This window comes from Nothoprocta perdicaria, unplaced genomic scaffold (assembly GCF_003342845.1).
Source record: "Nothoprocta perdicaria isolate Ctin4 unplaced genomic scaffold, notPer1 scaffold_12, whole genome shotgun sequence".
Taxonomy (NCBI): domain Eukaryota; kingdom Metazoa; phylum Chordata; class Aves; order Tinamiformes; family Tinamidae; genus Nothoprocta; species Nothoprocta perdicaria.
This window is the reverse complement of record NW_020454316.1, coordinates 4,131,005-4,149,227: the sequence shown is the minus strand read 5'-3', so window position 1 is coordinate 4,149,227 and position 18,223 is coordinate 4,131,005.

Sequence of the window (18,223 nt, the reverse complement as noted above, 5' to 3'; positions counted from 1 at the left end):
AGCGGTTTCAGAAGTCAGTTAGGTTGTGGCTCCTGCTGTGGACACTTAGAAAGTCCTGGGAGAGACGAGGAGCTGGTGGGGAAGCAGAGGAGCAGCGAGCGCTGAGCACTGAAGGAGCAGAGCAGCCCCAGGCCAGATGGGACACATTTGTTACCCAGTTTGTTAGAAGCAGGACAAAATATTTGGGGAAAGAAAGAGAGAAGGAAGCATGGCAGCTCGTGGGGATTTCAGAGGTGCTTGTGTCTCTGGTTCCGAGGGCCAAGAAGGAGAACAAATCCAAGCAACCGACAAGTCCTGTCCGCCTGGGAAGCCCAGCCTGGCCGGCCCCGCAGACACGACTGCTCCTTTTCTTCAGGGCTAAGGGTTTGCCAAGAGATTTGAGAGATCCGGAGCTTGTTTGTTTTTCTTTCCTGCTTGCAGTGGCCCTGATAAACCTCAAAGTCTTAAGCACTTTTCCTGCTGCACGGAGGAGGTAAATGGGTCTTTGGAGCATTTGTATCTCTTTGGGCATGGGCTGAGCCTACCTGGATAGTTGCTGCATTCATGGCAGGCAGGAATGGGGAGGAGATGCAGCTAAAATATGGGACCTTTCGTGGACTCTGGAGATTTCCCATCCAGGCTCCCGTCTGGAGCAGGGCTACCTCAACAGGCACTCAGGTAGCCAGGGCTTCACTACAGCAGGTCATGGCAACCTCTGAGGACGGGGACCTCATCACCTCTGCCTTCCCAGTGACCAAGTTTTCCTGATGTCTAATCCAAACCTCTCAGGAGACAGTCTATGAGATTGTCCTTTGTATCTTCTACCACTACCATGAAGCATTTTCATTCACTTGCTCACTGATTTATTTTGGATCCCCTGCTGCCTCACAGTTTCCTATTAAGTTTTGCTCTATTTATAAGACTGAGGAGAACCGGAGGGTGAGCTGGGCTGAGCAGTTCCACAGTTAGAGCTGATGGGGAGGAAGCAACCATGAAAACCATCGCTCAGAGCAGCCCACTTAGGTCCGTCAAGCCGATGTCTCTGATCACAATCCAAGACCATGGGAAACTTCTGGCTCGCACCAGCTGAAGAGCCTGGCTGAGCAGCAGGACCGGCACAGGGAGGTGACATCTCTCTGGGATGCTGACAACAGAGCAGGAGAGAGACCACACAGGTGAAGGGGCTGGCCCAGATGGAAGAATGTGGAGGAGCTACTTTGGGATGGGGCTCCCAGCGCACCTCCTTCGGCATGGGGAGGTGCATCCCACACAGGGGCAAGCCTGTTTCCAACATGGATCCACAGCGGCAAAAGGCAGCTGCCTTCTTTGCACGGACATCCCCCTTGGTTGATGGCCCCCTGAGTTTCCAGGACTTTGCTGGGCTCTTTCTTCCAGGTCCGGGGCTGGCAGGAGCCGGGGCGGGAGGGAAGGGCGGGCGGCCGCTGCGAGCCGGGCTCGCGGCCAACATTCCTGCCGCTGCTGAGCAAACAGGCAGAGCTCAGGCCAGCGGCTCGCGGCACCAAGGCACACGTGTGCCAGGGCTTAAGTCTCCAGCGCTGGAGGGCTGAATTTAGCTGCTGGCAGCAGGAGGCCCCGGTGATGAGCGGCGTGCCGGGCTGTGGGGGTGGCTGTGAGCCCTGGGGACATCCCTGTCCCCCTCATGGTGCTGGTGGCACCACTCTCTGGAGCACACGGAGATGCAACCTCTGTCGTTTGGCTTGGCCAGTGAAGGGGAAGGTCTCGGGAGAAGCTGCAGCTCCCTGGTGCTGAAGCAGCCAGAAGGTCGCAGGCGAAGCTGCAGGTCCCGCATGCCGAGGTGGCCACTGGCCCGGCACAGCGGGGCTAGGGACCCCAATGGAATGGGCTAATTCCCAGAGCGCTGGCGGTAGGGGGACAGGGAGGATTTTGTGCAGCCTTTCCTCCTGCTTCTCCCCCCTGGTTAGTCTCCTGTCTCCTTTTCCTCCTCTTCAAAGCACCAAGTGCCCTTAATCTGGAGGGGTATCAGTGCCAGGCAGCGCGGCCGCAGAGCGCGGGCTCTCCCCTCACCCGCACGCACATACTAATGGTTTTTTGCTGCTCTGTCACGGCTGTTAAGGGTACAAAGACCCTGAGCAATGTGATCTTCTTGGGCCCTTGTCCATAGAGGCCCCGGTGGCTTTTGAAGGCAGGAATGCGGCTGAGCATGACGCAGGTTGTCCCGACCATGGCCTGGCTCTCCCCATAGCGTGTCCGTAAGATGAGTTGGGAGCATGTGGAGAATTAGATGGGCTCATGGGGCCACCAACCCCTGCACCCACTGGTTCTTCCCCAACTCTAGGGGACCATGGGGGGCCTTGAGTGCTGGGACAGGGAGGCTGAACCCCGGGGGCTGCGTGTTGGAGATGAAAGGGACCAGCTGGATCCAGATGCTGTCATCCCCTAAAGCAGCCCCGCTTTGCCTGCAGCTGGGGTGCTCGGAGCCCCGCGAGGCCCCAGCGCGGCCGAGCCGCGTGCGCGGCGCGGTGCCCCGCCGGGAAGGAGGCCAGCTGTTGTTTTAAGCGCCGCCGGCTGGAGACACTCCAGCCTCGATTTCAAAGCTGCCGCCCGCTCCCTCCTCGGATCCAAGGTGGCTCTGCGGGATTCGGGCCGCTTTGTAATTTGAGGCAGCAGGATGAGCTGGGACGCTGCCGCGGGCTCCTGCACTACAAGGGAAGGGGATGCTGTTGCACGCACAGTCCTGCATCCGTCCCGCAGCCGGGACAGGCATCGTGGCCAAGACCCCAGCCCCAGGGCACCCCTAGGTGCAGGTTGGCAACCACTAGGACCCATGTGCAGGGCGGTGGGGCCAGCAAGCAGCTTGGCGAGGGCGCACGCACCCGGCACGCTCCAGCCCAGCCCTCCCCGCGCTTGGGTTTCTCTCACACTTGTTCCCTGCAATGGGCTGAAACTCTACCCCGGGGCGGGCAAAGCTCTCTGGAATTTGCCATGGCAGATGGTGGGGAAAAGAGAAAAGGGCAGAGCCTGCAGGCCTGGAGCACAATCCTACGAAGGGACGGCAGGCTGGCAGCCCAAGCGAGCGGCTGCAGCACTGCTGGTGTCAGCGGCGTTCGCCTCCCTTCCCCGTGCACACGTTTGCACGCAAAGAAAAATCCCTTTCCAGATGCATTTCTCTGTCTTCCTGCTTCTTTGTGTCTTTCCCCTTGAAAACAAAGATGTTTCCCCCAGATGCACTGGTCCCCGTCCAAAAGAGTCCTTCGTCCTGTCTCTTGGAGTTATTCTTTCTTTGTAGGCATTCACTCTCCTCCCAGACTCAGCGTGCAATGGGGAGGACGGTGGCTAACAGCGCCGAAACCCTTGTGGCTGGGACCCACAGGGGTCTGCCCCAAGAGAAGATGTTAAAAGCTAAATCTCAGCCAAGGGAGGACTCAGGCAGTGAGTCAGACTGCAGAGAGGCTCAGGGGGGCTTCAGGAATTTGGGGTGATATTAGCATTATACATAAAGGGTAAAAGGCAGAAAGGGCCAGCCTCAAGCAAAACACTTCCCATGCTTAATGTGGCTTCGACCCCCTGGTCTGCAAAGCAATAACAGCACATGCTGCTGGTCCCACAGTGTTGCCATGTTCCCGTGTCTGGCTCCTGTTTCTCCTGCTGTTTCCTCTGCTTGTCCAGACTGTGTTTCTGCCCTCGAGGTGCTCCTTGGGGGACCAGGTCACAGCAGGAGTGCCCCTTCTCCAGCCCACCTCCAGCCATGCTCACCTCTACCTGGAGCACCTTTGGGCTCCTGCTCTTTCCTTGTCCCTAATCCCAGGCCCTGAGGAGCACTGGGGAGCTCCTAGGCAAACCTGTTGCTTGCAGCTAACTATGGATGGGGACAGAAAAGAAATCAGCTCTCCCCACAGCCCTGCCCTCACTTAGCTTTGCAAGAGGAAGTTTTCTTCCAAGTTCCAAGGCCTGCAGAACATTTTTGATGGGAGGGAGATATGGAAAGCAAACCTGACCTTTTCAACTGGAGAACTGATGTTTCCGCACAAGCCTGTGTCACAAAATATGTTGGGTTTTGTTTTCCCCTGAACGCAACATTAAAAACAAACCTCCAAACCTCAGAGTTTGCTACAAAACCCAGTTGTCTCTTTAGGCCATCTCACGATACATTTTTATGCGGTCCTGTCTCCTCGTGCTGCTCCCACCTCTCCGTGGGCTTTGGGAGCGCACTGAGATCAGCCTGGGAAGTTATTTTGTTCCCACCAAACACCTTGGCTGGCTGCGGAGTCCTTTTATTGCCGGGATGTCATTCACACTGTGCTTGTTTAACACACATACCAGCTGCCTCTTTTCATGCTACTGCTCTGAGAATGGAGATTCACAAGGCCTGAGCTCATCCCGAGTTCACAGGAAGATGGGCTTAGGCGGGGACGTGGGATGTGAATCCCAATGAACACTGCATAGATTTGCATCTGCATCTGAATTTACATCCCCTCTCTCTCATCCCAAGTCACCCCATACCAGTGCATGGGGGAAACAGCCTGTATTCATCTCGGGTGGCGTTTTTTTGGTTTGGGTTTTGGGGTATGTGTTGTTGGCTGCTGGGTCTTGCATTCGTTTTTACGGCCATATAATGATTTTTTCCACTGCTGCATGGTCACTGAGCAAGCCCCAAGCCTGCAGCATCTCGAGTGCCACCATCCTTGGGCAGCCAGCACATGGCACATGCATCGAGCAAGCCCTTCCTCTGTCACTGTGACTGTTTTCCCGCTTTAGGACATAACAGCAGAACCTTTTAACGACATTTCCTTTGAAAAATAATCCATCTAGCTCTGTTTTTGGAAAGTGCTCCACGCTCAGCACAGGAAGAAGTTAATTACTGTCCGGGGGGTGAGGGCGTGTGTTCTCAAATGTTTTAAATGTTTAATTTTCTTGAAAGAAAAACCATCTCTGATCTCTGTTGGATCCTCTCCCTGTTTATACAGAGGGTTTCTATTAGCAGGGCCAACAGTACATCCCTGATCGCCACGTCCATATCCTTTCCTTGTTCCCTCAAAACAGGAACCCCTCCCAAGGGTTGTGTATCCTACCTCTCCATGCACCTCTCCCCAGGGAGCTTGCACGTCCCCCACAACAGGAACAGCCCCCTGGAGCAGTGGTGGGTGTTTCTCCTTCTGGACCCACATCTAAGGATGAAACTTGTTCTTCCCGCTCACCCCTTTTCTGTTTGTGTCCCCTGTAAATCCGGAGAGGGGACAGAGGACAGGTTGAGATGCGGCCCAGGGCACATGGAGGGGGTGCAGAATTGCTAGCAGGGGCTGCTTGTATTGGCCAACTCTTAAGCTGATTATCTACCAACATCTCCAGGTTGGGTGGAAGAGGTTCCGTGTAGGCTACACACCCACTCCCTCATCCTTTTCCTCATGTACTTTGGTTTTCACACACTCCTCTCAGCCAGGCCACTCATCGCCAACATGACTGGGATGACATCTGCTCCTCAGCATTGGTGGGTGCAAGGAGAATGAGTGAGGAGAGGGATTCACCCCCTTCACAGTCCTTTCAGCAAGGAGAAAATTTCACCAAGGCGTGGTCCAGGAGGGCTCCTACTCTTAGGGTGCTTCCTGGGGTGCAGATCATGCTTAGTTTGAAGGCACTGGAAGGTGGATCATTTCAGAGGGACAGGCACAATTGCCTGCCCACGCAATGCCTGGCAGGACACGCTGGCCCCACAAAGGCCACCATAGACCTTTCACTTCCTTCTGTTACTGCTGCTTATCTCAGCCCTGTTGGGGCCTCTATCAGGGCGTTGTTGGGGCTGCTCATTTAAAGCTGATGAGAAGACGATAATGAGGATCATCAGCAGGGCCGAAAGTTCATTTGAATTTTTAATTTATTTTGATAAGGAAGAGGTGGCGAAGAGGAAGTGCCCTGGAGCAGCCGGTGGGTTGAGCTGCGAGCCGGCCGACGCCGCAGCTTCCTGCAGCTCGACGCGATGGTGCCAGGAGCACAACAGCAATGGGCTCCACGGCTCTGGTCTGGCCACAAAGAGGGAGGAAGGCTCCCCGGTTGCCCAAGCATGGAGTATTGTATGTTCCACCAGCAGTGGTTGGGAGAGACGGATGCTTGGCCCTTTGGGGAGCCTTAGTTGGGTTGGATAACAGAAATGGAAGAGTCTCCAGTCACACCAAATTTCTCTATGGCCACTATGCATGTGAGTGTGAAGGAACAAGCTCAAAGACAGACCATCAGTGCAACATATTTTGGGCCAAACTCACCCTTTCTGGGCTCAGGTCGAGCCAAGCTTGGCCTTGCTGCCAGCAAACCAGTGCCAAGCTCTTGAGCCGCTCTTGGGGAAGAGATTGTGTCCAACAAGTGTGCACAGACACAGTTGTCCCTGTGCCACAAGGAGGGCAGCTTTGTAGCAGAAGCATAGATGGAAAATGGGAGAGGGAAAAGAGGGAGAGGAGGGTTGGAGGGACATGCTGGAGCACCAGGGCTCCATGCAACGTCATCCGGGACCTGGTAGAGGCGGCTGCTCACGGAGCAGATAGAGGCACCAGGGCCAGGTCAGGGCCCCTCACAGCTCTGTTTTGGCAGCGGGGGCGGCGCGGATGCTCTGCGACAGGCTCTTGGATGGACGGCGTTGCTGGAGATGCACCAGCATGACTTTATTTTGGAAATATGTCCCAGTGGAGCACTCCATGCCCCTGTGCCGGCCGGACCCGTCGGGCTTGGGAGAACTCACACTGTCTCTTATGGCTCTGCTGGGAAAAGAGCTGGTCATGAAGCTGGCCAAGTATGTGTTCATTTTCGCTCCCTTCGTCCCTTCAGCAAGCTGGAGCCAAAGGCCAATTTCTTTCTTTCTTTCTTTCTTTTTTTTTTCCTCTTTCTTTTTCTTTCTTTTTCTTTTCTTTCTTTCTTCCACTTTTCTCAGACATGCTTTTATAGGTCAGAAGCACATCAGAAAAGGTGCTAACATGGCCTATACCCTTTTATTTCTCAAGCAAAAGCCCGCTCTGGTGCATGCTCAGCCGCTGGCCCATGGTGCAGACATGAGGTCCCCAATGGCCCCTGCCCCGCGCCAGCGGGTGCCAAGCAGGAAAGGGCGTCCCCGGGCCCGGAGGGGAAGGGCCGGAGACAGGAAGGGCAGAGCAGGGCACGCCGGGGGCTGGCGCGGTGGGGACGGCGGGCACCTGGGAAGGGCTCCCAGAGGAGGAGGTGGCGCGAAGGCGGCAGGCGCGGAGGGGATGGAGCGGTGCTGAATGCGGCCCAAAACAAACAGCCCTCTGCTGCCTTCCCTCCTGCCCGTTGGAGAAAACAGCCGGCCTGTTTTCCAGGCAAACGGGGAAACGGCGGCGCCTTTTTCCTCTGGCCCCGTTCCAGCAGCGAGGAGCGCGCCGGTGTTAACCCGCGCGGTGCAGGCGCCACGGGGCAGGTTTCCCCTGCAAGCCTGGCTGCTGCTCCAGGGGTTTCTGCTCTTCCACACCAGGATGGCACGGAGGCTGGGATGCTGTGGTCCCTCCGTCACCTAACATTTATTTGTGCCCACACATCCAGAGCTGCCCCTTCCCTATGGGGCACAGCCGCCCCATTAAACCCCTGTGCATTTGCACCCCGGAGCGGAGTGCGTGGTGGGATGCCTCCCTCCTGGAGGAGCAGCCTAGCATAAATATTTAATAGCTCCGATAAATATTTAACTTCTCCAGCATGAGTGAGGATGGAAAAAAGAGACCCTGGTGGGCAACCCTTGCAAAACCCCTCGGCAAGATGTTGCAGAGCGCTCTGCTCAGCCCGCACGCGACTTCTCAGCAGGGCCTGAGTTTTATTAGAGGGGTGAGCAGAGCCCAACATAAGGAGGCTGTGATCTGCAGTCAGCTGCAATAAAAATAGAGTGCCCTTTGCATGAGTCAAGAAAACACCCGCTCCCAATTAAAAGGGAACATCCTCCATGTGAAGTTTGTACTAACACCTCAGCTGGCTCATGTGCAGCATGAGACAGAGCACCCTGGGCATCTCCAACCTTCTCCTGATTGCTCTCAATGGCCGCTGGCATTCCTTAATGCTGATGGTAACTTTAAGAGAGGTGTTTCTGCCCTCCCCAGCCGGGGATGATACACGGCAAGTTGCAGAACATCCCCTCTCTGCTGCTGGAGCAGGTATGCCTGGAGTCAGGACATGCCGGCACATCCACACTGGGAATGCATGTGGGTGACCTTCTAATTCTGCCCCACAAACCTCAAAATGTGATTTGCTTTTTCTGCATGCGATGCTATTTGCCGAACATCCTCCATGTGCAAGATGTCAGAAAAGCCCTTGTCAGACGTGTCCTGCCACAGTCTCCAGAGAGCGAGGGAAGAGCCCGGAGCTCCATCCCAGCCTGTTTTGCTCTGAGGAGCCAATTCTGCAAGGCCAGACCTAAAAACATCACCATCTGGTTGGATGTGCCTGTTCTAATAATAGCGCGGCTAAATATTTGCACGCGGGCTTGTTTTAGCACGCGGGCTCCCTGAGGAATATGGGACACAGCTCCGGGGCTTTTAATAGCAGGAGGAAGGCAAGGTGTCAGAAAGCAGCGGGTCAGCGGAACGGGGCGACGGAGTTGCGTGAGGATGAGGAAGAGCTGCCCGTGAAGGCTCAGTGTGGGGCTTAGGTGCAGGAGGAAGGCTGGTGGGGCAGCAAGGTGAGAACACGCAGCCTCATCCTTCCTCCGAGACATGTCACCCCATGCAGCTTCTCCGAAATGTGGTTTCCTGATGCTGCAACTTGATAATTACTTCTCTCCGCTACATTGCACAGTATTAAGGCAACATCAGAAATAGCTTTTGCTCAAGAGCTGCCACAGAAGCGAGACAATTTGGAGAATTAATGCATCTATTTACCTCTTATAAAGATGCTCCTGAAAGCTCCTGCAGAAACAGTTTCCCCACAGTTGGTTGCAAATGCAAAGGCTGCACACACATCTCCATCTCACCCACCTTACATCCAGTGCCCCCCACTAAAGCTCCCCATTTGCACCAGTCTAGCAGCATGGTCCTTCATCAGGCCACTGGCCACAGCCCGGCAGGGCTGTCCCATGGTTTCCAGGGGCTCCTGCTCTCTGCCTGACTTTTCCCCAGGGAATCCTACAGGGGGGTTGGGAATATTGTTGTATAGAGATACACAGCAGTAGCAACTAGGCTGCAAGGGGGTCATTTGGACCATGGAAAAGAGATGCCATCTCAGTCGAGGATAAAAACTGTGCTTCTCCTACAGGTCTGTTTGTTGCAATGGAGAGGAGCAGAGGGATTTAGTCTTTAATCCGGTCTGTGAGCTCATCAGAAACCTAGCTTTCTCCTTAGCTTTCTATCTTAAGTAACCCCTTGTCCAGGAAAGCACCGGGACCATTCCTAGCTGCTCAGAGCCAGCTGCGGTGCCCTGGCAAGGCTGAGAACTTCACTTACCCCCTCTTTTGTCCTCCTTTCTTTGCTTGCAAACCCCAAACCACCTCATCCCAAGCTCAGGCTGTGTAGACAAGAGAAACTAAGGGATTGGCAGGTGCCAGGAGTCCTGGGCAGATCCAGGACCTGACCTGGGTTCCCAAAGTCCGTGTCCAGTGCCACCTTCCTTCTCCTAGCTCCAGGTGACTCACAGAGACTCAGCTATTCTGGGCCAACACGTGGCATCTCCAGAGGATGAGCAGGGACCCATCCCCGGGCTGTGACAAAGGACAGAGATTTCCCTGCCACACTTGGGAAGACACAATCCACATATGCTCCTATGGAGTCTTCCTCCCTCTCCTCATCCTCGAGCCATGCAGCGGCCCAGCACCCATGGGCGCCTGCCACTCTCCTTCCTCCTCCTCCTCCTCCTCCTCGCCCGGAAGCGAGCGCGCAGAGGGACAGAGGAGGTTTCCCTGGCATGGTGCAGAAATGCTCGAGTGTGTCCAAAGACAAAGCCTGGCCCCTCCGCAACCCACCAGCTGCTGCTGCCACAAAAGCGGGGAAAGGAGGGGGCAGGGGGCCGGGGGGGCACTTTGTGACCCGCGAGGAGAAACCTTGAGAAAGGAGCAGAATAAATATCCCCTCCTTCCGCCCCTCTTAACAAGAGGGGACAGAATTAAGCACTTTTGTTAAGCGAGGGGCTGTCCCCCTCACCAGTTAACACGGCTCCTGCGCCCTGTCCTGGTGTCGGACTTTAACTCACTCGCTGTCGTGTCTTTCTCTCCGCGGGCAGAAAATTCAATTAGTCTCGAGCAAATGCCTCCCTAAAGGACACAGAAAACGAAAATAAAGGGGAGAAATCTGCTTTCATCGTGTACAGAAGGACTTTGGAGGGGGGGAAATACAGATTAGGGAGATGAAGAGGCAGGTTTGAGGCTTTGAAAAGGGAGTCTTTCTTCTTCCTTTCTCTCTCCTTTTCTTTTCTTTGCTTCTTTTTCTTTCCCTTTCTTACTTTGCCTTTCTCTCTCTCTTTCTTTTTCTTTCCCTCTTTCTCCCTCCCTCTCTCCTTCTACTCCTTTCTCCTGCTGGCTCTTGCACCACTGCTGAATCCACCCAAATCTCCATGTAAGGGCAACAAGACATTACAGTGTTTGCCTCGCTGCGAGTAAGAACTCAAACTGGCCCCCAGTTTTTGCCTGTCCAAACAGCTCCTCTGAATGGGTACAAATGTACCCAGTTCCTGGGCCTGGGGTAGACCTGCTCTCCCCAGGGGTAGGAAAAGTTTGGGAGCTTAGTGGGCTCCAAAAAGCAAAAGGATCCTGGAAATGCATCAGGGCCAGGGTGCTCCTCTTGCATGCCCATAGATGCAGGCGTTCCTGCAGGGAATGCAGCTGGAAGCCAGGCAATGTCCTGTGGCCCAGCAGGGAGGAGGATACTGCGGACTGGCCCATGCTGTGACTGAGCAGCCTCATAAAAGCCTCGCGTGCCACGAGCCCATCAGGACTTGCTGTTCCAGGAGCGAAACTGCAGCGGGACAAGCACTTCTGTGCATGGCGGGGCAGCCCCAGGCACCTGCAGGCACCCACTCCATGAGGGAATGACCGGCACCCGCTTCCAGCTCAGCTCCAGGCTCCCAACCCCGTCCCGCCATGGGGTCCGTCCCCTCCCGTGCCAGCCTGTGTGCCCGGCGCGGGGCCACGTGGCAGCAGCCGCCGCTCCCGAGCCAGGGCTGGCACTGCTGCCTGCCGGAGATAAGAGCTAATCTCGCCCTAACGGGCGCAGATACCAGGCGCAGATCAGAGGCCGCGTGCGGAAATCAGGGCTGCACAAACAGCCGCGGGAGGCGGCGGGGACGGGGACACATCCCTCCTACGGAAGCGACCGGCTGCTTTTGTGCAACGTGCCAAGGTCTCGCTCCAGCAAAGGTGGCCACTGCAAGCCCGGGCATTGCCAGTGCAGCAAAGCTGATTTTTAGAGTTCTGCAAGGAGGGAACCCCCTTGTGAGCTCCCCCCAAGTACCAGCTTTCGGGAAGGGAGGTATGGTGCCAAAAAGTTGTCCTGATCACTGCAATGTCTCGCGGCGGTCCTGCGTGGAGGTTTGAAGTGTTGCTGGAGGGAAGGAGGGCGAGCAAAGCCACAGGTGACGCAGGAGCCTCTTCCCGCGCTGGCCGCGCTGTGCAGACCGCAGCGCGGGACGCACTGGAGCCGGTTCAGGCTGCTTCGGGAGATCCGTACATAGTTGTGGCCTTCCCGAGTTTGCCAGCCGGCACGAGCGCCCGCCAAGTCTCCAGAGTGCCAAGTCTCCTGAGTGCCAAGAGGAAAGAGCATGGAATCAGAAAGCAAGAGGGAGGAAGAAGAGGGGGGGAAAAAATAGAAACAGGCTACAAAACCAGGGACAGAAAATCAGCTTGGAGACAGAGGTTTGGGGAGTGCGTGAGTGTCTTGACTGGCAGCAGCACAGTAGCTCCAGCCCTCATGTCCATCCAAGGCTCTGCCAAGAGCCTTGTCTTCCCTCACTTTAAATACGGCCTCTCCTGCAGTTCTCCTCTGTGCCCCCGCTCCCAGGAAAGTGCCCAGACCTGCTCCCCGCGTGGTCGGATGAGACGATGTAGAGAAGAGCAGCGGGAGGCAGGAGGGAAGGAGCTGGTCTGCAGATGAATAGAAAAGCTGCTGGTCAGGCCCCGCTGAGCGAACAAAGGCTTTGCGGCGTGTAGCGGCTTGTCTGCACCGGGAAATTAATTGGAATAGCTTTTCCAAATTAGCTGAATCTGATGATGATAAAAATAATAAAAACAAATAGTAGATTAAGTTAAATTAGGGAAAAAAAAAAAGCAGCTTTATTCTGGCCGGGGCGTGCCGCATTCCAGCATACTTTCTTCCACAATAGCTGCTTTGCTCTGCTCCGGCGTGCAGGCAAGCCCCAACATCGGCCCGGCGGCCTCGCCGTGCGCCACGGCAGGGAGATGCTGCCCGCCAGGAGCCCCGACAGCCCTGCCAGTTCAGCCAGCGCTTTTCCCGCTGAAATTCCTCCAGGAATATGGGTTGGACCATATTGGATTGGGTTGGACCATGGCTTTAATTTCTCTTCCTCTTCAATGCTGCCTTTCCCAAGTTTAGCCTGCTTGTCCTGGCTAAACTCGGGATCATGCCCTTCCCAGATTTCACTGGGGTTCTTCAGTGGTCCTGGGGTCCACTGAGCACCTCATCCTTCCTGACCCTGAGAGCTGGGTCCCCTTTCGGGCAAGCAGCTTATCTGCCTTCAGAAGAGCTCCCAAATAGCATTGCACACACACACATGAATAATCCCAGAATTATTTTGGATGGGAAAAGATGAGAATTTGGCATGCACGTCCAAACAGTGACCTTTGTGGCCACTGTGAATTCACAAAATCTGGTTACTGGATCCCATTTCACTGCTGTCTCTTCTGCAGCCTCTATGTCCACCGAGGGAAGCACGGGTGACTAACGGACTGCAAGGAGCCCCCATCGCCTTGTATCAGAGGAGGATCTCAGCCTTTTTATTCAAAGAAAGACATAACTTTAATTATCTTGACATGTTTATCACTGTGAGCCTGGGCCTGTTATCTCCGTGGGTTCAATCTCAAATGTGCCGAGCCAGGAGGACACGATTGCTTTTTATTAAACTCATGCATGAGGTATTCCTGCAGCTGCCCTGGGTGTCAGGGGATAACGAATGTGCAGAGCGCCTTTGCTCGCGCTCTGGACCGCACCGAGCTGTTGAGCTCTATGGGCCATTTCCTACACAATGGGGCTGCTACGGCTAATTTATGGACCAGCGTGTGTTTGTCCTGTCAAACCTTCTTGCCGGGAAGGTTTAAAGCCATTCGTATTGGTTCCCCTCCTCCTTTGCTGCATGGCCTGAAATGCAAGAGCTGCCGTGTTGGGCTCTGGTCCCTCCCATTGCACCGCTCAGGACCCGGCTGTCCCCTGGCTCTGCCCTGCCCGGAGGTCAGAGATGATGTTGCGGCTCTTCCCGACACAGGAGCACATGCAGCGATGGGTTTTCCATCATTTCGCCCTTGCTTGAGCCAGGCTGCCCTGTCTGTAGCCTTGGGTCTCCTTGCACAGGGCCTGGCTTGGGCCCTGCTGAGCTGGCCAGCTTCGTCCCCGTGGCGCTCATACTTCTCCGCCTAGATCACGCTGTCTATTCCCAGCAGGCAGGAGCCTCCCGGCACAGCCAGGCTTTCCCCAGCCTGGGAACTTTCCATCCAGCATCATGAGGATACAGGCTCCATGGGTTTGTGTCCGGACACCTCGTGGCTGAGCCCAGCCTCCTCCTCCATCCCCTACCCCTACAGAGAAGGCCATCGGAGAGCAGGGACGACGGCTTTCCCTGTGTTTCCCCGCTCCATGTGGGCATCCCACCTCCCTCCATCACCCTCCCAGCCCTCGGGATCCCTGGGGATGGTCGAGGGGGGCTGAGACAGGCAGGCAACCTGATGGGGACAACTGCATTGTGCAGAGCCAGGGGTGGATGAGCTCATGGTCATGGTGCAAATGCAAAAGCATTAAACCACATCGAGATGCATCATAATCAGGCTGGCGAGTCCAATGCAGCTTAGCTGGCAATGAGGCAGAACAGCGTGGCTAGCAATTTTTCCTTATTTCTACAACAATAAAGGGAAACTAATCTCACAGATCAGGGTGCACATTTAATTTTTCCCTTCACTCCCTTTGCCATTCCTGACATGAGCACAATTGCACGGAGGCAGCCTGGGATGGTGCCCCTTCCTCTGGCTGCCCCTGCATGGCAGAACCTGCATCCTCATGTAAAAGCCCCAATTCCCATGCTAGAAGAGGAGCCTCTCTTGGTGGCATCCTGCCTCATGCAACCTAGAACCTCATGCGTCAAGGTTCATGCAGGAACCTTCAGTTCATGCAACCTAGGCTATGTTTTGTTGGGAGTACTGCAAGCCTCACTAGCACATGAGGGTGCAAGGTGCTGGACAGGAGGATGCCTTTGCAAAGCAAGATGCCTTTCCTGTTGGAGTAGGATTGCTTTCATCACTGTACTCCGGCAGTTCTCATCCGCTCTGTCCGCTCTTTAATTAACTCCAGTGCTTGCATGGGTTTTCTTTTGGGGAAAAAAAGACGGGAAGCAAAGCAAAAGAATGCAAGTGCTGAAGGCCGCCTCCTGCACGGGGGTAGCTCTGCGGCCGTGCTCGCCTCCTCCGGCGCCTCCTGTATGGCCCGGCGCTGGCCGCGCTCCTCGGCACGCAGCTCCGGGCTTGCTCCCTGCTCCCCGGCACGCTCTGCGCCGGGAAAGGCCAGAGCTGCCGCCAGCATTTGCAGTTCAGCAGCGGATGCTCGCACCTTGCTGCCGGCTCTGAGATGATGGCTGTCCCAGCACCCAGTGTCCTCCCTAGGTAGCGCTTGCAGGGGATGGGGAAGCGCTTTGTCTCCTGGCTCTCCCCCTCCTAGGCAGGAAGGGCTCCGGGTAAATAAATAAACAGCAGCTGCTGGAGAACAGGGTCCCAATGGTCTTTTCCCATTCTCCGGATGGCTCTGTGATTGCGTCCAGGTGTCAGGAGCTGAGGCCAAAGGCTGAGTGTTGAGGCACACAGGGACAAATTTGGCACTGCTCTAGTTTTAAACACATTGGCTCCAGCAGCATGACTCTGGGATGACCCTTAATGTATCTGCTGAAAGAGAAATGAAGCCCTACAGGATGACACCATGGTCCTGCTACCCATATTTGGTCTCCAGCAGTGGCACTAGGGGAGCTGCCACTGGACGTGTTGGTGTGAAGTGGACGTGCTACTCACAAGTCTGCTCTCCATCCATGCCACCCCAAGCAGGAGGGGGACACCTTCAGTTTAGTCCCCTCTGAAGCTAATCCTAGCCCCCAAGTTGGAGGAAAAGTTGCTTTGACACCCAGGGAACCAGATTCAATTTCATTTCATTCTTTTTCAAAATGCTGGACTAGACCGTCTGAGTGCAGCCAACATCAGAGAGCCTTTCTGGTCTCTCCTTGGCTTTACTGGAGGAGCCCCTGAGAAAGCCTTGGGCACGCTGGCCAGGAGGGCAGCACCCAGGCAGTCGCAGGACGCTTGATCCCACCAGAGAGTGAAATGTCTTGTCATATCTCTCATCACACATGGCACTTGCCTTCTGCCAAGACCTGGACGCGCTCCGTGGTGGAAGGACAAAGCTGTGGTTGTGCTTGCCGGGGCGGGAGCACAAGTCCAAGTTGAACGGCATTTGGATCTCTGCCCGGTTTTGGCTCAGGAGACACTTGTCCCACACCTGCCTGGGCTGTTGCCTCCTTTCCAGGTACACAAATTCCCCTCTCTTCCTCCCTCTGCAGCACAGATTCCCTCGCCAGAGCCTCACAGAGGGTCCCCAGAGCCCCGTGTCCACCCCAGCACCCTGAGGACACCCACTATCCCCCGGGCCGTGCTGGGGAGCGCTCGTCTTGGTCACCGTTGCCCTGACAGGAGCGATGAATGACCGAGCGGCCGGCGCTAACAGGGCTCCATGTCACACCTGCCACGCCGTGGTTGGGCCGTCCCCTGGACAAGCTGTCCCCCTCCCTCCGAGGGGGGCTCCTTTCAGCCGCCCCTGAAAGGCGCCTGTTTGCGGCGTGATGGATGGCTCCTGATTTCAATATCAATGCGGGCATCCTGCCGGCGCCCAGCCTGGTTAGGGGAGGTTTGTTAACAGCCTGGCCCTCCTCCTCCTCCTCCTCCCTTGGCTCATGGGCCACCTCTCTTGCTCCTGCTGCTGTTTCTTGGGGTGCTGCTTGTCCTTGCAGCGGGTAGGAGCTCAGGGGATAGGTGTGAGGATGAGGAGGAGAGGGGGCCTCGCGGTGGGAAAGGTTGACACGGCAAGGTCTGACCAGGGAAGGACTCTTAGGCCGGGGCCTGCACCAAGGAGCATTCAGGCCCAGGACCTTGCCGTTGCCATGGTTCCTCCTCTCCCTCTGCTGATCTGTAAAGGAAAAAAAGATGGTGCTTTCTTTTCTCCCGGCCTTTTATCTTGCCCTCTAAGGCTGCTGCTTTCAGGCCCGTGTCCTGCCCCCACTCCGTGCACTGGGGCGCCTTTGTAGTTCCCACCGTTTGCAGTTTGTGGCCCTTGGACTGGGACCGTTGCCAAGGGTGTTGTCCCCTGCCCCTTGTCCCCAAGCTGGCGATGGAGCCGAGGAGGAGGCATCGAGCTGCACTGGGTTTCTGTCCACAGAGGGGGCAGCCTGACAGCCTTGCTGGGAGAAAATACCTGCCCAACAGGGCTGGCGTCACTGCCCCGTGTTCTGCATCTCCCATGAGGGAAAGAGCGAGGATTACAGCCCCGCTCTGCTAAACCACAGGGGTCTTTTATTGTTGCCCTCTGTTTTGGAGCTTCTCTGCTCAGTTCCCAGCACATCGGCCAAAAACGTGTCATTTTCCAAGCGAGCTGAAGCAAGGCAGGCAGCCTGTCAAGGCTTTGGATATGCTCCCATAACTGCCAAAATGCAGTTCACTGAGAGCATCTTCGGGGTTTCTTTGGCAATAAAAACCCCCTCATATCTCACCCAGACAACCAGAAGGGCAGAAGCTCTACAGATGCCTACCTCCCACATTGAGAAGGTGCAAGTGAAATGACCCCAGAGAAGTACATCCTTCCATAGCAGGGGCATCTGGCTCTCATGTGCAGCCAGATGAGAGCTCACACTAAAAGACTCCAAATCCCACTGGATAAGGTGAAGAATATAGACTTTAACTACTCAGGTGCCTCTTGCCGACCCATATGGCAGTCCCTGGCTGCTCTGACTGCATCCTACAATTGTTTCTCTAGAAAGAGTGAGCCAGAGTTAGCATTTTGTCCCCTCTCCCATCCTTTTCCCTGGATTTAGTTAAGTTTCATGTCACGGGCAAGAGAAAAAGGAAAACAGAGGGAGAGGGGAAGAAGCACAAACTGTAAAAACAGTGAAGGAATCCTCCAGCTCCCCAGGGAGCTCAGGAATGGGAATGAGGGTCTACATTTTCCAAAGGGAAGCATCAAGGGAAAAATAAACCCTGCAGATGAGCTGGAGAGGTGAGTTCCTCCAGACGAGGTCAAGACAGTCTGGAAGTGCAGAGCTGCCAGATGGCTCTTCCTCTTCTGCAGTCCCCAGCTTTGTCCCTTCAGGGCCTTACCTTATGTCTCCCATGTTCTCAGCCAAGTATCTTGGTTTTCTGTGATGCATTTGTTGCTGGACGCTGCTCCCAGGTGCCCAGGTGCACCACTGAAACAGTAGGTCCAGAATAGCAAAGGAGCTACTGTGCTTCAGTGCTCAGTGGGATCCAAGTGATCATTTTTGGCTCTACAAACGCCCTGACCAGGACCATCCTTGCATTTGTTAACTGCTCTCTGCTGTCACACACAACATAACCTGTCATCAATTAGACTGCATTGCTTTGAAACCCCCACAGTGACACCTAGAAACATTAACCTGTGTGGTAAAGGCACAGCTCACCTTGTCACCGTGTTGGGGTCTCCGTATCATGGTCAACACGGATTGAGTGAGAGTGGCTCTCTGAGCTCACCTCTCACCCCTCTAAGAGCAGCCATGCCCGGGGAATTCTTCTGGGTGTTGGCAAATGAGATGTTGGCAAAGAGTCAGCCCGTACCTCTGGAAAGCTCTGTGAGGACTGGGAGGATACAATTTTCCACTCATCCCTGGTGCTCGCAGAGACATCAACTAGCCAAAGGGGTCCCTCACTGGTACCAGCTCCTTCTCTGATAATCTCAAACTGTTTGGGACAAGCTGTGTCACCCAGCCTAAAAGCACCTAGCCTAAAAGCACCAAGGGGCGTGAGAATAAGATTGTATGTCCCCAGTAAAGCCTTGCCAAGGCTTGGCCTTGGGCAGTAGGACAGACCAGG